The 20,695-nt window shown below is 46.0% G+C and overlaps 1 protein-coding gene across 1 annotated transcript in view; it reads left to right on the top strand.

Moving 5' to 3' along the window:
- Nucleotides 1–20,695, top strand: part of LOC130306059 (uncharacterized) — a 151,750-nt gene that overhangs the window by 57,535 nt on the left and 73,520 nt on the right. Inside the window, exon 2 of the mRNA XM_056552062.1 lies at nucleotides 715–840. The gene's annotated coding sequence lies outside the window, so the exon portion shown is untranslated. The remainder of the gene's footprint in view (nucleotides 1–714; nucleotides 841–20,695) is intronic.

Here is a 20,695-nt window from a genome sequence, read left to right as displayed (position 1 = left end):
CTATTGGGGGGGGGGGGGGGGGGTACTGTGTAGGGGTATGTGTATATGTAGTGTTTTACTTTTTATTTTGTGTAGTGTAGTGTTTTTAGGGTACATTCACACGGTCGGGTTTACAGTGAGTTTCTCGCTGGGAGCTTGAGCTGCGGCTGAAAATTTGCTGCATCTCAAACTTGCCCCAGAACTCGCTGTAAACCCGCCCGTGTGAATGGGGGGGGGGGGGGGGGCAAACCTCCAGCTTTTGCAAAACTACAACCTCCAGCTTTTGCAAAACTACAACCAGACCAGGGCAAGGTTGGAGACCCTCGCCGGCCCCGATCGCCACCCAGCAGGGTCATGATTGGTCATCGACATGGGGGGGGGGGGGGTGTCTCTGGAAGGTTTTTTTTGTTTTTAAGCTTGGCAAGTAAAAAATGTCATCAGCTGATTTGGTTACTGTGGGAAACTCAGCCACTTTGTTTGCAGTCAAGGTATTGGTAACTCTCCCCCTATGACTCTGACTTTCCGGTTTTACTTTCTATTATTTTGTGTGTTTTTTGGTTGTTGCCCAATTTTTTTTTTTTTGGGTGGCACTTGAACGTTTGATTGCTGATTGCTGAACATGTGCTTCATTTGTTTTGTCTGGGACCTTTCAACTTTCGTCAATATACTTTTGTTTGCCTTTTTCTAAAATTGTTTATTTTAAATGGCCCTAAGATTTATATTTCTTTTTGTCAGGGTCACCAATATAGGTCCATTTTGAAACCATCCACTAGAGCCATGGTGTGCCTTACATCAGGATCCTGCTGACATGGATTTCTAGGCCAATTTATCCAATGTATACAGAACTGATTTCAAAGAAAGGTAGTCACATATTGTCCCAAAATCCAAAGCCACTTTTATTCTAAAGGGTATAATACATGTTGTGCTCTAGTAAAATGGCTGAAATTGCCATGTGACTGGGCTATTCATGCAATTGCCCTGCTAAATGAATTTGCTTGTTTTTTTTGGTTAGAAAGTTTAAGAACGTTATGAGCGGACTGGGATGCAACTTGGAAGCTATGTGTGTGATCGTAGTCAGATTTTTAGGAACTGTGCCAGGCTACCTGACATAAAATTTTATCAATGCTCCAAACAGGGTACACTAACTGTTAACTTATGGTTAGGGTGCCATTTGCCCATTTAGGTCCTTTATGCAAATGTGAAAACCTAACAAGAAACATGTTGTGTGGCATTATGTAATGCGTGTTCCAAGTGCAAGATTTAACCCTTTTAATTGTGCCTTATTGATTATTTGCCAATTTAAAAAAAAATAAAGTTATATATTAATTATTTTTGTTACGTTATGCACTCTGGCCGCGAGTCCCTTTACCTACTGCTGCCGCCGGTGGGGCTGGGGTTCACATCGCGGGATGCGCCCGCATGCGAATCCCAGCCCTTCCCTCACCTGGTGCTTCTCCTGCCTCTCTGCTCCACCACACGTGTACCCATCCCCTAGGGCCTGTGCTCGATGGAGCTTTAAGATTTAAAGGGCCAGTGTTCCCATTAGTGAAGTAAAATCTGTGGCTCATTGATAAATTCCTCCACCTCCCACACTTCCCTGCCAGATCTTTGTTGCCCTAGAGCCACTCCTGTGATTGTCTTGCTGTGCCGTGACCTGACTTGCTCCTTTGCCGCCTGCCTACTGATCATTTGCTACTTTCTTGAATACGCTTCTGTGCCGCCTGCCCTCACCTTCTGCTATCCTGACCATGAGCTGCCTTATTCCTCCTGTGCCTCGAATTCCTTAGCCGTCTGTGTGGTCGAGCCGTGCCAGGGGTAGTGACATGGGTGCCGCCTGTTGCAGCAAGTCCATCCCGCTTTGCGGCAGGCTCTTGTGAAAACCAGCAGCACCTTAGATTCTGCTCCCTGGTACGGTCCGAGTCATCTCCCACACAGGTCCAGCAGATCCACATGCACCGGTGTTCCTATCTTCTGAAACTTGAGTGTTACAGTAAGATCCAGCCATGGATCCCGCTGAGGTACCCCTGCCTGTAGTTGCGGATCTTCCCTCCGTTGTGATATGCCAGTCTCAGCAAGTGGCGCGACAGGCGCAGCAACTTACCCAACTGATTGCTATGATGCAACAGCTATTAGCCTTGCAGCAACAACAGCAGCAGGTAACACAACCCCACCATCAGTTCCTGCAGTGTCTTCTGGCTCCCAGCTACATCTGCCTTTATCTTCTAAGTATGATGGTGATTCCAAGTTATGTAGAGTCTTCGTTATGCAGTGCTCTATGGACTTGGAGCTCATGTCTGTACAGTTTCCGACGGAACATGCGAAGGTGGCCTTTGTCATTAGTCTACTGCCCGGAAAAGCCCTGGCCTGGGCTACACCCCTTTGGGGCCATGGTGATCCGGTATCCTCCAATTTGTTGGCTTTCTTAACAGAATTTCGCAATGTCTTTGAGGAACCCGCACGTGCCTCTTCATCTCTTTCCTGCTGAGACGGCTTTGCTTAACATCTGTCAAGGGAATTCTTACCGTTGGTGACTACGCGGTTCAATTCCGTACTCTAGCCTCAGAACTAGCATGGAACGATGAGGCCTTGTGGGCCACATTCAAAAAAGGACTGACAAGCAGGATTAAAGATGCTCTCACAGCACGTGATCCTCCATCTTTTTTGACTGAACTTATCCACTTGGTCACACGCATTGATGTGCGTTTTGCTGAGAGACTGGAGGAACTGCACTTAGAGAGGTAACCTGCCCGAACACGGAGATATCCTCGCCTGGCACCCGTGTTTCAACGTCCACCTCTTGCCGAAGAGGCTATGCAAGTGGATCATTCTCGTCTTACGCAACAGGAGAGGTCACGCCGACGCAGTGAGAATTTGTGCATGTATTGTGCTAGACCAGAGCAATTCCTCAAGGACTGTACAGTTTGCTCACTGTGTCCAGGAAACGCCCACATCTAGGGTATGTGAGAGAGGCGTCCCTGGGTCTGAATACTACTTCTCCACGCTTAACTAGTTCTGTACAAGTCTTCACCTCAGCCAAGTCTTCCTTCAGCGCTACAGCATTTTTTGGATAATGGATCAGCAGGTGACTTTATTGATGCTTCTTTGGTCCACAAGTATCATCTTTACTCAGCTTGCCAAGCCCTTGTTCATCTTCTCTGTTAATGGACTGTATGTTCACTTCCATACAGAATCTATCGTCATGCAAATGGGAGTATTGCATAAAGAAAAGATTGAATCCTATGTTCTGCCACACTGTACTTCAGAGATTCCTCTTGGCCTTCCTTGGCTGCAACGCCATTCTCCGCAACTGGATTGGAGAACTGGAGAAATTATTCGCTGTGGACAATCCTGTCAAAATCTTTGCCTCCAGTCTAAAGTTGTTTCTCATATTTCTCCTTTACCTGGCCTGCTGCCACCTTACCAAGATTTCTCTGACGTCTTCTGCAAGAAACAGGCTGAATCTCTGCCTCCACATCGTCCTTACGATTGCCCTATAGATCTTCTGCCTGGTACCACTCCTTCCTGTGGAAGGATATACCCTCTATTGGTTCCTGAGACCGAAGCCATGGCTGAGTACATTGGTCCCTCAACATACGATGGTAATTCGTTCCAAATGAACCATCGTTAGTTGAAGCCAGGGCTGTGGAGTCGGTAGATAAATGTTCCGACTCAGACTCCACAGTTTTTTGTAATTCCAACTCCCCAACTCCGACTCCTCTGTATTAATATGGAAATGTATTTATAAACACTTACAGTTGAATCCAAGAAGCTGTTCCACCAAGTTCTTCTAAGCTATTCTAGCAGAGAGAGGTTTGTTGTGCAGAAGCTGCTGCCTTCTCCTTTTTGTGTGCTGATCTGCTGCTGAAGATAGGGAAGTGGGAGGATCCAGGAAGGGGCATTTATTATAAAACATGATTTCCCTAGTAGAATCCCATAGTCATGTTTAAAGTTTAAGCTAACAATTGGAGTTTATAAGTGTTTATAGCTTTAGCTGAATGGCAGCAGTTTTTCCAATGGTTTACAGCTTCAGTCTTGAACTATTGACACTCCCCTTCACTTATACAAGTGTCTCTAGTCCTGCAATAAACATATTTATTTAAAGGGGTACTCCACCCCTAGACATCTTATCCCCTATCCAAAGGATAGTGGATAAGATGTCAGATCGCTGGGGTCCCGCCGCTGGGGACCCCCGCAATATAGCAAGCAGCACCCACCTGTAACGGCTTCCGGAAGCGCTGGAGGCTCTCAGGCTAATTCCTCCTGACCACGGGGATGGAAGATCGTGACGTCACGATCGTGACATTATGACTTCTCTACTGTAAGAATAAAGACCAATGGATGCAGTGCCTCACGTAACCGCAAAACGAACACGTTAAGTGTCTGTGAAGAAGCATGCTTTTCATGTGCTTCACTATATGGCACGCAACGCACAATTAAGAGTGGCAATACTTATACTTTCCATAGTGTTGTGTTCTGCTGTTACAGGGAACCCATGGGTAACGTAGCCTCTCACTAATAGGGGATTAAAGGGGTACTCCGCCCCTAAACATCTTATCCCATCACGCCCCCTCCCATAGACTTGCATTGAGGGGGCGGGGCGTAATGTCACACGGGGGCGGAGTCGTGACGTCACGATCTTCCGCCCCCCGTGGTCGGGCGGAATTAGCCTGACAGCCTCCAGCGCTTCCGGAAGCAGTTACAGGTGTGTGCTGTTTGCTATATTGTGGGGTCCCCTTGTAGGGGATAAGATGTCTAGGGGCAGAGTACCCCTTTAATTCCTTATCAGTGAGAGTCTAGATTACCCATGGGTTCCCTGTAACAGCAGAACACAACACTATGGAAAGTATAAGTATTGCCGCTTTTAATTGTGCGTTGCGTGCCATATAGTGAAGCACATGAAAAGCATGCTTCTTCACGGTCACTTAACGTGTTCGTTTTGCGGTTACATGAGGCACTGCATGCATTGGTCTTTATTCTTACAGTAGAGAAGTCATTAATTATAACTTTTTGTGAATTGGGACATTTAAACTTGCTTTTCTTTAAATTCCAATCTAAATTTAGTAGGTGCATTGTTTGCCGACTCCGACTCCAGGTACCCAAAATTTAGTCCGACTCCTCGACTCCGACTCCACAGCACTGGTTGAAGCCATTGTATGTTTAGGGATCCGTGCAATGTAAAGTATAGGAAGTTATACCTTCCTGTCCCCACCGCTCTGGACCGTCACCGCTGCCCTGGATGTCGCCCTCCATCGCTGTCGCCGCGTTCCCGGGGTGTCCCCGCAGCTCCGGACCGTTTCTGCTCACTGGGATCATAGCTCTTCATCGCCGTCATCACGTCGCTGCGCACGCCGCTCCTATTGGATGACGGGACTGCGTGCCCGGCGACGTGATGACGACGAAGGAGAGCGATGGCGATGTAGCGGAGCCCGAAGAGGATGGTCCGGAGCGCCGGGGACAGGGGAGTGACCATCACCGGACAAACGCAGGGCCATTATGATGGGCCCCCCCGACAGTTCCCCCACATTAGGTTGGCAGTACATTCCCCGCACATTAGGTTGGCAGTACAGTCCCCGCACATTAGGTTGGCAGTACAGTCCCCGCACATTAGGTTGGCAGTACAGTCCCCGCACATTAGGTTGGCAGTACAGTCCCCGCACATTAGGTTGGCAGTACAGTTCCCCCACATTAGGCTGGAAGTACAGTTTCCCCACATTAGGCTGGAAGTACAATTCCCCCACATTAGGTTGGAAGTACAGTTCCCCCACATTAGGTTGGAAGTACAGTTCACCCACATTAGGTTGGAAGTACAGTTAACCCACATTAGGTTGGAGGTACAGTTCCCCCACATCAGGTGCAGTACAGTTCCCCCACATTAGGTGCAGTACAGTTCCCCCCACATTAGGTGCAGTATACTTCCCCCCACATTAGGTGCAGTATATTTCCCCCCACATTAGGTGCAGTATACTTCCCCCACATTAGGTGCAGTACAGTTCCCCCACATTAGGTGCAGTACAGTTCCCCTACATTAGGTGCAGTACAGTTCCCCTACATTAGGTGCAGTACAGTTCCACCACATTAGGTGCAGTACAGTTCCCCCCACATTAGGTGCAGTATACTTCCCCCCCACATTAGGTGCAGTACAGTTCCCCCACATTAGGTACAGTATAGCTCATTCACATTAGGTGCAGTACAGTTCCCCCACAGACATACAGCCTTCAGCCATATATAATGTATGGCTGGAGTCGGTATGCCTGTTTGCCTCAGTGTTACGACCACGGCTCCTCCAGTCAGGGGACCCCGGGCACCAGGGTCACAATCTACTGCTATGGCCTATGGACCATAGCAGTAGGTCGGAACACTAAAGATGACGTGCCGCTGGTCACTTACCATGTGCGCGCGTCCTCCTCACTGCTCCGCTTTTCTCTAATGGGCACATGCACGGGACGTCAGTGACGTCCCTGCGTGCGCTATCTCCCGCACAGAGGTAACCGCCGGGACATTCTTGTGTCCTGAAATATTTTTTTGGGGACCCAGGGATGTCCCGAATGTGACGGGGGCCCCCTGCGAGCGCCAATGATGATCTGGCCCTGATCAGAGGGCTTCAAAGTATAGCAGCAATTTTCCACAAAATTTTCAAAATTGAAATTTTTCTGAAATTTTTCCCGTTCAGATTTGAAGGGCCTTCTTATTAGAAATACCCCATAAATTACCCCATTATAAAAACTGCATTCAAAATTACATTCAAAAGGTTTGTTAAGCCTTTAGGTTTTTCACAGGAATAGCAGAAAATTGAAGGAGAAAATTCAAAATCTTCACTTTTTACACTCGCATGTTCTTGTAGACCCAGTTTTTGAATTTTTACAATGATTAAAAGGACAAAAATCTTCCTAAAATGTGTAACCCAATTTCTCTTGAGTAAGGAAATACCTCATAGGTGGATGTAAAGTGTTCTGTGGGTGCACTAGAGGGCTCAGAAGGGAAGGAGCGACAGTGGGATTTTGGAGAGTGAGTTTTTCTGAATTGGTTTTTGGGGAGCATGTCGCATTTAGGAAGCCGCTATGGTGCAAGAACAGCAACCCCCCCCCCTACATGGCATACTATTTTGGAAACTACACCCCTCAAGGAACGTAACAAGGGGTCCAGTGAGCCTTAACACCCCACAGGTGTTTAACGACTTTACTTTAAAGTTGGATGTGTAAATGCTAGCAAATGCTAGTATTCCCTCAATTTTTTTTACAAGGGGTAATAGGAGAAAATGCTCCCCAAAATTTGTAACCCCATCTCTTCTGAGTATGGAAATACCCCATATGTGGATGTAAAGTGCTCTGCTGGCGCACTATAATGCTCAGAAGAGAAGGAGTCACATTTGGCTTTTGGAAAGCAAATTTTGCTGAAAAGGTTTTTGGGGGGCATGTTGCAATTAGGAAGCCCCTATGGTGCCAGAACAGCAAAAAAAAAAACACATGGCATACTATTTTTGGAAACTACACCCCTCAAGGAACGTAACAAGGGGTACAGTGAGCATTAATACCCCACAGGTGTTTGACGACTTTTCGTTAAAGTTGGATGTGTAAATGATTTTCTTTTTTTTTCCACTAAAATGCTGGTTTTCCCCGAAATTTTACATTTTTACAAGCGATAATAGGAGAAAATGCCCCCCAAAATTTGTAACCCTATCTCTTATGAGTATGGAAATTCCTGTGGATGTCAGGTGCACTGCGAGCGCACTACAATGCTCAGAAGAGGAGTCACATTTGCAAATTTAGCTGAAAGGGGGGGGGGGGACTTGGGAGAGAGAATGTCGCATTTAGGAAGCCCCTGTGATGCCAGAACAGAAAAAATAAAAACCACATGGAATACTATTTTGAAAACTACACCCAGAGGTACAGTGAGCCTTAAAACCCCACAGGTGTTTGATAAATGTTCATTAAGTGGGATGTGAAAAGGAAAATTTTTATTTTTTTACACTAAAATGCTGGGGTTACCCCAATTTTTCATTTTCACAAGTGGTATTAGGAGAAAATGTCACCATAAATTTGTAAGTACATTTCTTTGGAGTAAGGACATACCTTATATCTGGACGTTAGGAGCTCTGTGGGTGCACACCGGTCTCTGAGGTGCAGGAGCGCAGTCAGGGGCCTTAAGCTTCTGCATTGCTGCCTATGGAGCCAGAACAGTGGGACCCTCCCTCAAGGGGCATTACATGGGGTAAATAACTGGGGTACACTAAATAACTAAAATGGGGTATATTGGGACGTAAAATCATAAAAAAGGTTATGTTCTCAGAATGATGACTCAGAGCATAGACAAAACTAAAAAAAATATGCCCACCCCAAACCCTATGCTCTGAATCATCATTCTGGGAATTTGATGTGTGTGGCCGTCCCTAACCTGTTGCCTCAAATTCGCACCCCACTCAGGTGGAGAGAGCGCGGTACATATGAGGCAACATAAAAAAGTCCCAGATGATAGTGACTCAGTGACCCATTTTTGGAAAAAAATACCCCCCAGAGGCCTTATAAGTTTTTTTTTCTTTTTTTGATGGAACTTTTTTGGGGCAATTTAGTGGTTTATGGGGTTAAAACTTGGAATGTACTCTGGACATGGTACATTGGGGTCAAATTATGGAAAATTAAAATCAAGTGGGAAAATTTAGTACTGCATGGAAGTGTGATACCTGAAGCAGTTTTTAATGCAGAGGCCCGGATGATTGGGGCAAGTGTCACATTGAGTGGTGGTATCCTTCGGAATCGCCCTCTTGTAACACACTCTGCATCTTTTCTGGGTTCGTCCCTTCTTTCCAGTGTGGGGGACCTCACCTGGAAAGTGTTGGCCTGGGACGATCCTGGCACCTATAACTTCAGTTCCTTGGGAAGTCCAGCCTGCTCTTTCCCGGTCGCCTTTAGGACTTCTTCTTGGAACTGGAGGAATGTCCCTGTGTTGCCAGCGTACTGGAACAGTACAAAAGAGTTGTACATGGCAACCTGTGCCATGTAGACCACAACTTTTTTGTACCATACCCGTGTTTTCCACATGGCGATGTGTGGCTTGAGGACTTCATCAGAAAGATCAACTCCCCCCATATACCGTTTGTAGTCAAAAATACAATCGGGCTTAAGGACCGTTGTTGTGGTACCTCGCACAGGAACAGGTGAACTGCCGTTGCCATGAATTGTGGTCAGCATAAGGACATCCCTCTTATCCTTATACTTGACCAGCAACAGGTTTTCATGGGTAAGGGCACGGGACTCACCCTTGGGAATAGGTGTCTGGATAAAATTTAGAGGAAGGCTTCTCTGGTTTTTCCGCACGGTCCCACAAGTAGACGTGGATCTGGCGGCAAGGGATGTGAACAGAGGGATGCTGGTATAAAGTTGTCCACGTACACGTGGTAACCCTTATCCAGCAATGGGTGCTCAAGGTCCCAAACAAGTTTCCCGTTAACACCCAGAGTGGGGGAACAATCTGGGGGTTCAATACGGGAATCTCATCCCTCATTTACTCTAAACTTGTAAGTGTGCCCGGAGGTACTCTCACAAAGTTTATAGAGCTTCACGCCATACCACGCTCGCTTCGAGGGAATATACTGGCGGAATAAGTCTCCCCTTAAAACTGATAAGAGACTCATCTACCAGAGCTCCCTGAGCAGAACGTAGGCCTCCAAAAATTTGGCCCCAAAGTGATCGATGACCGGCCTCACTTTGTAAAGCCGGTCATAGGTGGGATCACCTCGGGGTGGACATGCCTCATTATCTGCATAATGAAGGCATTTCTGAATGGCCTCGAGCCGCTTCCGTGTCATGACCATACTGTAAAGCGGGGTCTGGTATAGGATGCTACAGTACTGCCTGACACTTGGCTTTTTGACCAGGCCCATATGCAGCAAGAGGCCCCAAAATGTCCTCATCTCTGTTGCATCAATGGCGTACCATTCATTGGACCTGGCCAAAAAAGAATCAGGGTGGTGGGCGATGAACTGCTGGGTATACAGATTTGTCTGCTCCTCCATGTGATTGACAAAGCTGTCACTGAAACAATTACTGAAATAGTAAATTTCAGTGAATCCAGCGTTGTCAATCCGGATTCCGGAGTTGGCAACAAGCACCGGAATCCGTGGCTGATAAGCCTCTGGGGGTCTCCAGACAGGTTCACCGGAAGGGGGCTCCGGTAAACTTGTCTGGGGGGTCGGACTCCTGGGCCACTTTTATGGGGGGGTGCGTGGCCTCGCCTGGCGTCGTCTCCGCTGCCGTACAGGGAATTCATCATCAGTACACCAAGCACACACTACATACTCCCCCCCCCCCCCCACACACACCCTCTCCCCCACACACACACCCTCCCCCAGCCACCGCCCCCCTCCCCCACCACAGTAGAAAAAAGGCGATGGCTCGCCAGGCATTTTCGGCTCACCACCTCCCCATAGATACAGTCGGTGATTGGGGGTGTATCCTACACCTTCGATCAACATGTATCTCCGGGTCACTGGAAAGGCAGCGAATCGCTGTTATCGCTGCTTCCTGGTGTTGGGACATCACAGATCCTTCAGCCTATCACCGGCCGCAGCGATGTCCCGCCTCTGCCGATGATAGGCTGAGCCGACTGTTATGTAAGAAGCCATCCGGCTTCTTACATGACAGTCGGCTCGGCCTATCATCGGCCGAGGCGGGACATCGCTGCGGCCGGTAATAGACTGAAGGATCTGTGACGTCCCAACACCAGGAAGCAGCGATAACAGCGGAGGGACCATGAGGCCAGTGCCTTAGCAACGGGGGAACGGAGGACGAAGGTACGGTAAGTTAAAGTTTGTTTTGTAATACCCTATTTGCAGCCCGGGCACAGGAATAGATACAGCGCAGCAGCCGATCATTATTTGGGGGGGGGGGGGGGGGGGGGAGAGAAGCTGCGCTTGCGGGTGACAAAAGATTATTACCCCGATGTGGGGTGCTGGGCTGATAAACCGGCGGGGGGGGGGGGCTTGAGGGGAGAGGGACGTTGGGCTCCAGAGCTTTTTTATTGGGGGAGGGGATTTTTCAAATAGTTTTACTTTTTTATTTAACATTTTTTTACAATTTTTTTTGCACTTTTTATGTCCCCATAGGAGACTATTCATAGCAATTAGTTGATTTTTAATACTGTTCAGCGCTATGTGTAGGATATAGCACTAATCAGTATTATCGGTGATCTTCTGCTCTGGTCTGCTCAATCTCAGAGCAAAGCACAAGACCCCGAGAGACGGTCGGAGCCAGGTGATCGGATCCCTGCGGCATCTGAGGGGTTAATGGCGGACATCCGCGTGATCGCGGATGTCCGCCATTACTGGTGGGTCCCTGGCTGCTGATAGCAGGCGGGACCTGCTGTGCATGACGCGAGCACTGCTCCGGTGCTCGCGATCATGGCAGCGCATAAATGTACGTCATGGTACGTTAAGTACCACTTCACCATGACGAATATTTACGTCCATTGTCGTTAAAGGGTGATGCGACTAGGGGATAGCTACAAGTGGGAGAGGGGGATAGTACTTGGCCCTTAGGAGCCTGAACTTACCCTACTCTAACTAAAGGCCCTACATGTAGGCGGGTGCCCCCGTCCTAAAAAGGACAGACCCGCTCGCCAGCCTCCTACTTGGCCTAACCAGTGCTAGACTAGATGGTGGGTGTATCTCAAGAACTCCTAAGGTCTCCACTGCCTTCCTAAAACACCACCGTATAGGGGAGCCACATCCCTACAACCAGCCTCAACTTAAAAATGAAAATTGAAAATAACAGTTGGAAATTATGTTAGAGAAAGCAGGAGAAATTAAGTTGGTCATGTATCCAATGACATTCTTTTTGCAACAATAACCGATCAAAATCTCCTCCTCTCGCTGATGGATAAAGTCTCCCAAGACCAAAAAATTGCACTTCCCTTACATTTCCAGCATGTCTATCATTGATGTGCCTAGCCAATGATGTGTCACGTTTGTTTCTTATGTCTATTAAATGTACACGTTTCTTAAAGATTCCAAGAGTTTTACCAATATAGCGCATACCACATATAAACACTCATATAAATAACAGATGGTGTGCCACAGTTGATAAAGTCCCTTATAGCGAATCTTTTCCCTGTTGTTTTGTTCAAGAAGCATTTAGTTTTTTTTCACATTGGGACAAGCCTTCCACCTTCCACATGGAAAGCTCCCCTGGGATTCTTTCCAACCAGGTTCGACCTACTGTTTTGTCTGATGGCAACTGACTTTGGGTAAATATGTCTTCATTGTTGCCTCCTCTTCTATAAGTAATCTGTGGATAATCAGGGACAATGTCAATAATTTTGAAGATACTCCAGTGCTTATTCAGTATCTCTCTCATGGCTGATGAGCCCTGATCGAACGTAGCAATAATACGTGCCATATTGTTGGTCTCTTGTCTTTTTCTTGGGGGTAAGTAAAGACTCCCTGGGTGTGCTCATGGCTTCTCTATATGCATGATGTTAAAGGGTATCCTGCATACCCCCTTTCCTTAAATCTTTCACCTCTCGTACAAAGTCCTGATGATCAGAGCAGTTGCTTCTGAGGCAGAGATACTGCCCCCTCGGGATACCCCGTTTAAGGGGTGGCAGCTCTCCCACCTCAGGAGACTATTGGCGGTAGTGGATTTCCTAAATATTGACATTTTGAGACTACCATCTTCATTTTTCGGGATGCAGATATCCAAAAACGAAAGAGCTTCCACTTTTACTTCAAAGGTAAAGAATAAACCCAACTGATAAGAATTGAGAGATACCAGAAATTCCTCAAACTGTGTCCTCGTACCTTGCCACAAAAGAAATATGTAATCTATGAATCGGGTATAAAGCGCAAACCACTCCAGACGTCTCTGCACAGCCTGAGAGGGAAGCAAATTTTATCCTAGACCTCCTATGCCCACCACAATGGGGCAACCCTTGAGTGGGGTCACCCCCTTGTGCACCTTCGTTATCATCCAGTAATCTCTGACACATCTTTATGTATTGCTGACGATTCATCACCACTATGTTCCCCCCCTTTGTCCCACTATGTTCCCCCCACCACTATGTTCCCGCCTTGTTATTATTCTGTAATTCCTTAAGTGCTCTTCTCTCAGTCCTAGAGAGATTAGTCCTTATCTCAGTCAACGGTGGCAAAGACAGTTAGGTCACATCTCGTAATACTAGTTCTAAAAACATCAATACTTGACATGTCCCCAACAGGAGGAAAAGATTTGCTTCTTGGCTTACTTGACTTAAAAGGGCCCTCATTCTGTATTCTTCTATTGTCATCCAGTAAAGACGCTAGAACTCGCACAGCCGGAAGATCATGAATACCTATGCCTAATTCTTGGCGTTACTTCCTCTCTTTAATTTTATGGAACTTGTGCCATTTCAACCTACGGGCGAACAGGTGGAGGTCCTTGGTCCATGTAAAATGATCAAAGGCTACAGATGGTACAAACGACAGGCCACGGCCCAGCACTCCCACCCGCTCCTCTGTCAAGTCAGTTCCCGAGAGGTTAATCACTTGTAAGGTATTACTCGGCTGTGTATTGAGATCTACCGTCAATTTTCTTTGGGTCGCAGTGGGTAGGGTTCTCGGCTCATATCTCTACCCGGGTCCCCTAAAAAAGGAGAGGAAGATGATGGCACAGATGAACCATCTCCCCCCCCCCCCCCCATTCAGTATCGTGATATTTCTTTCTAGTGTCTCCTCGACTGCGGTTAGACCCCCGACCTCTATAGCCTCGAAAGGTCCCCCTACCCGTCTATTATGTGAACTACCACGATCACCCTCACCCGATTCTGAAGATGATATTTCAGTTTCAATATCACGTGATTGGGGAACCCTAGTCAATACACTATAGGCTCTGTTGTTCCGAAAATTCTGGAGGTGTCTTACAAACTGAGAATGCTTCAGTTCCTTTAATTGATACTGAAATCGCTCTATAGAATTATAGGCCTGTGTCTCTTTTGCTACATAATCTGGATCCTCCCTAAATTGTAAGACAATCTCCTGTTGTTCTTTCAATTTAGATTCAGCAAGAGCAAGATTACTTTTTTGTTCTTCTAACAAAATAGGTAGAAATTTCAGAGATGTACTGGTGGCCTCAGCTTCCCACTTCTTAAGTACTGATGGAGTGCGAAGTCGAGCTGCTGGGGGCACAGGGATTCTCAAGCCCCTTGGGACAATACCATTTTTTTTATATAGCTCTCGAATCCCTGTATCTCCCAGAAGGACATTGCAAACTGTTTGACAAGAAACCAAATCTCTCAATGCTATTTTAAAGGACGGGGTGAACTTAGGTAATGCAAGCAGAGAAGACTTCCTCAGCTTCAGTTAACCACTCTACCAAATTTGGGGTTCTGGTCACAAGAATAGCCATCACTAGAAATTGAATACACCAAACAACCTTGCTACTGATTCAGACCTACAAGGGATCCATAGCTCCCAGCATAAGAGATGCAAAAAGATTTTATCAAAAAATGATTAAAAAAAAGGGGGAGGAGGTGACTAAAACTTAACTTTTAATAACTCTCAATAATATACACCAAAATGATATAGTGCACAAAGGACCACAACCAAATCAATACAAACATGGCCGGTTAAAAATATATATGCGAACAGATATAGCTCTGCTTAACCTGAGAGTTGCTATATAGTGTTTGGCATATTTATAAGCATTATAATAACCTACTGGTGGACTGTTATATCCATTAGTATACACAACTGCATTTTATTATCCCCTGAGGAAGCCAATCAAAATTGGCAGAAACACGTAGGGATTTGTAAATTGCTGGGATTTGTAGTTGGCTGCATACTTCTACTAATACGCTTAAGACTGAATTACACTTGGTTTTTAACCGGCCATGTTTATATTGATTTGGTTGGGGTCCTTTCTGCACTATATCATTTTGGTGCATCTTATTGATAGTTATTAAAAGTTAAGTTTTAGGCACCCTCCCCCCTTTTTTTTTTATAATTTTTTGATAAAATCTTTTTGCATACTCTGTTGGTTTGTCAGTCTCCCCATGATTAGCCTTTTGCAGCTAGTATTGTTACAATGTAGGAACAATTATGGCATCAGGGTTGTTTCTTCCAAAATAAACAAGTGTAAATTGATTTGTCCCAAGTTACTCATGGAAATCCTTCATATTGTTTGGAAAAATTACAAAAATGTCTTGATTAAATAAAGAAGATAAATGTTTCATTATTTGGGGCTACATAACGGTTGTTTTTAACCAAAAATAACACCTTAACATTTTTTTAAAAAGGGGTACTGGGGCCCCTGACCTTACCAGATAAATTTGTCCAAATAGTTACCTTGTATGTGGTAAAGAATGATATGTTTGTAACAGAACTGGATGTGGATCCTCTACCTGTGTGGTTGACGACTCAGACCGTATCGGGGAGCGGAGTCTAAGGTGTGCTGGTCTTAGCTAGAGCCCGCCGCAAGGCAGTATGGGCTTGCTGCTGCAGCCGACACCCAGGTTGCTACACCCGACATGGCTCGACCACACCGGTAACTGGGCAAGGCGAGGTACCGAAGGGGGAGGCTGTAGTGTAGTCAACGTAGCAGAAAGTCAAGGCAGGCGGCAAAGGTTCGTAGTCAAAAATGTATTGGGAAGGTCTTGGTACATGGGTATGGCAAAACAGGCAATAGGGAACGCTTTCTCTCAGGCAATAGGCACTGTAGATCCGACAGCGGGGTGTGGGAGGTGCAACAACTAATGTGCTATCAGGTGCTTTTACTATTTATGGTGTACTGGCCCTTTAAATTTCAAGGCTCCGGCGCGCGTGCCCGGAGGGACTGGGACGCACGCACTGGAGCTGAGAAAGTGAGAGAGCTGCAGGAGCGAGACGAGGTGAGGGACGGGTCGGGATTTGCATGCGAGCGCGTCCCGCGATGCGAATCCCAGCCCTGCCGGTGGTCAGGGACACTGCGCTCACGGCCGTTGCTTGCGGCCGGAGCGCAGTGTGTAACAGTACACCCACTTTGGTCTTCCCCTCTTTTTACGGCTCAAGTAAAGGTCTTTTGAGAAGGTCTTGATCTAGGATTTTATCCCATGGTTCCCAAGACCTCTACTCTGGTCCGAACCCCTCCCAATCTACAAGAAAGGAACGTTTTCCTCTGATGAGTTTGGAGTCCACAATTTTTTTGACCGAATATACATCCGAAGTACCCGAGATGGGAGTAAGAGAAACGTCCTTTTTAGAGAAGCGGTTATAGATGACGGGTTTCAAGAGGGAAACGTGAAAAGAATTTGAGATCCAAAGGGAGGAAGGGAGATGAAGAGAATAAGTCACTGGATTTAGGCGTTTCTTGACTTTGTAAGGACCCAAATAGTCTGGCCCCGCTTTGTAAAAGGGTACTTTGAAGCAGATGTATTTAGATGATAACCACACTTTGTCCCCAGGTGAGTATTCGGGAGGAGGGCGGCTTTACTTGTCCGCTTGAAATTCCATACGGGTCATGGCACGAAGAAGGGAGAGACAAGTTTTCTTCAAGATGAAGGAGAAGTTCCGTACAAGTTCATCAGCCATAGGGACACCGGAGGGAGAAGACAAGGGAAAAGGTGGACGAGGAGGAAGTCCATAGACTACAAAGAAAGATGAAGATCCTGTGGATTCGTATACTTTTGGTTGTACAAAAACTCTGCCGAGGGTAGTAGATCGGCCCAGTCATCTTGACGGGCAGAAACAAAGTGGCGAAGGTATTCTCCCAAGACTTGATTTACCCTCTCAACTTGACCATTAGATTGAGGATGATAGGCAGCTTAACTTGAAGATGTGAGCAGAGAGCCCTCCAGAATTTAGAAACAAACTGGACTCCCCGGTCAGAAACAATATGTGTCGGTAATCCATGGAGACGGAAGATATGGGAAAGGAACAGTTTAGCGAGTTGAGGTGCAGATGGTAAACCAGGCAAGGGCGCAAAGTGAACCATGTTAGAAAATCGGTCCACAACTACCCAGATTACCATATTGCCGCTAGAAGGAGGAAGGTCTGTAATAAAGTCCATTGCAATGTTAGTTAGTCCAGGGCAGGTCAGGAACAGGTAAAGGATGTAGAAGACCGGCTGGCTTGGCACGTGGTGTTTTGTCCTGGGCACAGACTGAGCAGGAACGAGCAAAGTCCATGACATCCTGTTTCAGAGTGGGCCAGAAATATTGTCGGGATATTAGTTGCAAGGATTTACGGATACCGGCGTGACCAGCCAACAGAGAAGAATGACCCCATTTCAAGAGTCCGAGTCTCAGACGAGGAGATACATATGTCTTCCCAGGGGGCAGATGCTGAATACGTGCTGCGGAAATAAGACTATCAGGAGGAACAATATGCTGAAGGTGTGATTCCAAGTCTTGTACTTCAGAAGATCTTGATAGAGCGTCAGCCTGAAGATTCTTCTCTGCTGGACGGAAATGAATAAAAAAGTTAAACCTGGAGAAGAATAGGGACCAGCGAGGGACAAGAGATTTGTGTCAAGACTGCTCCTGCACCAACTGAAGATGCATCCACCTCCAAAGTAAACGGCTTGTCCAGATCCGGTCTTGACAACACCGGAGCAGAAGCAAAGGCAGACTTTAAGTGCTTAAAGGCTTCCTCGGCCTCTGGAGTCCAGACCTTCGGATTTCTAGTTTTCTTGGTAAGAGACACGATGGGGCCAACCAAGGTGGAATAGTGGGGAATAAACTGCCAGTAATAATTGGCAAAGTCAAGGAAGCGCTGAATCGCTTTCAGACCAGAAGGTTGAGGCCTCTCCAGTATAAATAATTTGTTAGGATCCATTTTAAGTCCTTGACTGGTAACAATATACCCCAAAAATGGTAGACTGGTCTTTTCAAAAGTACACGTTTGAAGTTTTGCATAGAGTTGGTTGTCTCAGAGACGCTGTAAAACTTGACGGAGATGGAGATGATGTTTGTGGAGATTGGACGAATAGATAAGAATGTCATCCAAATAGACAATGACACAGGAGTAGAGAAGATCCCAAAAAATTTAATTGACAAACTCCTGGAAGACTGCTGGAGCATTACATAGTCCGAATGGCATTACAAGGTACTCAAAATTTCTATCTCGAGTATTAAACGCAGTCTTCCACTCGTCCCCTTCTCTTATACGAATCAAATTATAGGCACCACAAAGATCCAGTTTGGAGAAAATCCTGTCACCTCGCAGCCAATCAAACAACTCCGAGATTAAAGTAAGGAGATAACAATTTTTTACTGTAATTTTATACAGTCCTCGGTAGTCGATGCAGGATTTTCTCCAAACTGGATCTTTGTGGTGCCTATAATACCTTTGATTCGTATAAGAGAAGGGGACGAGTGGAAGACATATAAACAGCATGTAAGATACTGTATATATCCAGACCTACAAGGGGTCAAATTGCCTCCCAGCATAAACAATATGAGAAAACCTCAAAATAAATATAAAGGTGTGGGGGAAGTGCTATTTAAGACATAACTTTTGTTATATGCTTACTAAAACACACCAATATGTGCAAAGTGACTATTCCCAAATAAGAATGAAATCATGCGACACAGGATCCGTTACGACCACCACCCATCTGGTGGATTTATCATGACTCTTATGTGTAGATACAAATCTTTTGTCATGAATCTCTAATAAAAAATATAATTCTCAACGCGTTTCTACTCCAATTCAGAGTGTCCTCAGGAGAATGTCAAAATCATAGAGATAATAAGAGTATCAAGATGCCGAAGGAGGCGGATCAAGATGCCGAATACACCACTGCAGTCCAGGGCCAGATTAAAGTATAAGTGGGAGTGACTTAATGCTAGATATAGAGTGTATTAACTCCTGTCTGACTGGTTATGTATTGCTAATTAAGCCAATGGGGGTAAAAACAACAAAATGGCATTAAAATACTCATCATGCAAAAAATGCCAAAACGGGGGTATATAAAACCAGTCGTGAGCATGCCGCAGTGTTAGGTGCCATTTAAATAATGATACAGGCACAGGGTCCCGATAGCTAAGGGAACACATGCGGAACGATCACGACCGAATATACCCCAATAGTATGACCAGAATATACATTAATAAGGTGACTTAGTTGGTCTTAATATAAAACAACCTGAATAGATTAAACTCATCCCAAAAGCTTAAGAATAAGCCAGGAGAACCCCACATAAGAACAGCCCATGTCCAGAACTCCTCTATTGTATTTATTATTACATTTTCTTGTATATACATGAAAACAGCAAACGGATGAAGGAGGCAAAGCCCCCTGGAGAACAATTATGTACCAAAATGACATGCCTATTGGTCCCCATTCAAACAAAAGGGTGGTCCCCCTGGGGGTCTAACAAAAAATAGGGGGAAGAAGGGGAAAGACAGGGGCCTAGGGATCCTAGACTCACCCTGCACTAACTCAAGCCCTATGCCCTAGGCGGCGTTAAGGCCCTAATAAGGGCGGCCCCGCTCATGTTCCTCCTCACGTCAGGTGACACTAGCTTGAAGACCCACTAGGGTCTCAACTAACTACCTATTAGTCACCAATAAGGGGGACCAGAACCCTTTATTGAGGGGGACCTCACAAAAAGGGGGCAAAACTTAGTTGGTCATTGAGACCTCTAGGGTTCAATGTGCCCATCTCAATTCAATGTGCACCCAACACTGCGGCATGCTCACGACTGGTTTTATATACCCCCGTTTTGGCATTTTTTGCATGATGAGTATTTTAATGCCATTTTGTTGTTTTTACCCCCATTGGCTTAATTAGCAATACATAACCAGTCAGACAGGAGTTAATACACTCTATAACTAGCATTAAGTCACTCCCACTTATACTTTAATCCGGCCCTGGACTGCAGTGGTGTATTCGGCATCTTGATCCGCCTCCTGTGGGCGTCAGAGCGGGGTGGGTACAGCCGGCATCACACGAAGGCGCCAGGATATGACGCCAGACGCCGAGGGACCCGGAAGGTGAGCGCATCGCAGCCGGTTAGAATTACTCCGGCTCCCCGCCACTGCGGGTTGCGCACCTCCCGGGATCCTGTGATCGGCATTTAGACCAGCTGATAGTGAGTACAGCGCACTAGCGGCGATATGCTAGATTTACATTGCAGGTACAGCGGAACCTATGTTTATTGATAGGAATATATTATTTTATTTTTAGGTGTCCGGAACCACGGCAAGGACTGTGAGTCTCTTAGCCCTACAGAAACTACATTAAGTGCAAGTCCATATATTGGGCTGACTGTATTGTTGGTTTTCTTTTTAGGTCATGCCGGCATTCTCCTGTTTCAGCTGGGATAGATCACACCATCTGAGTGATACCCTGTTTCGTGAGTCACTCAGTATAACCATGCTTGTTTAAATTTAAATGTGATACTCTTATTATCTCTATGATTTTGACATTCTCCTGAGGACACTCTGAATTGGAGTAGAAACGCGTTGAGAATTATATTTTTTATTAGAGATTCATGACAAAAGATTTGTATCTACACATAAGATTCATGATAAATCCACCAGATGGGTGGTGGTCCTAACGGATCCTGTGTCGCATGATTTTATTCTTATTTGGGAATAATCACTTTGCACAAATTGGTGTGTTTTAGTAAGCATATAATAAAAGTTATGTCTTAAATAGCACTTCCCCCACACCTTTATATTTATTTTGAGGTTCTCTCATAATGACGAGTGGAAGACCCATCTTTTTTCCACGAAGAAGAACCCGGCTCCTGCAGGAGAAGAGGACTTC

Source organism: Hyla sarda, chromosome 1, assembly GCF_029499605.1.
Source record: "Hyla sarda isolate aHylSar1 chromosome 1, aHylSar1.hap1, whole genome shotgun sequence".
In the NCBI taxonomy this organism is placed as follows: domain Eukaryota; kingdom Metazoa; phylum Chordata; class Amphibia; order Anura; family Hylidae; genus Hyla; species Hyla sarda.
Note: the sequence above shows the minus strand (reverse complement) of the source record. Positions and strands in the feature narration are given on the sequence as shown.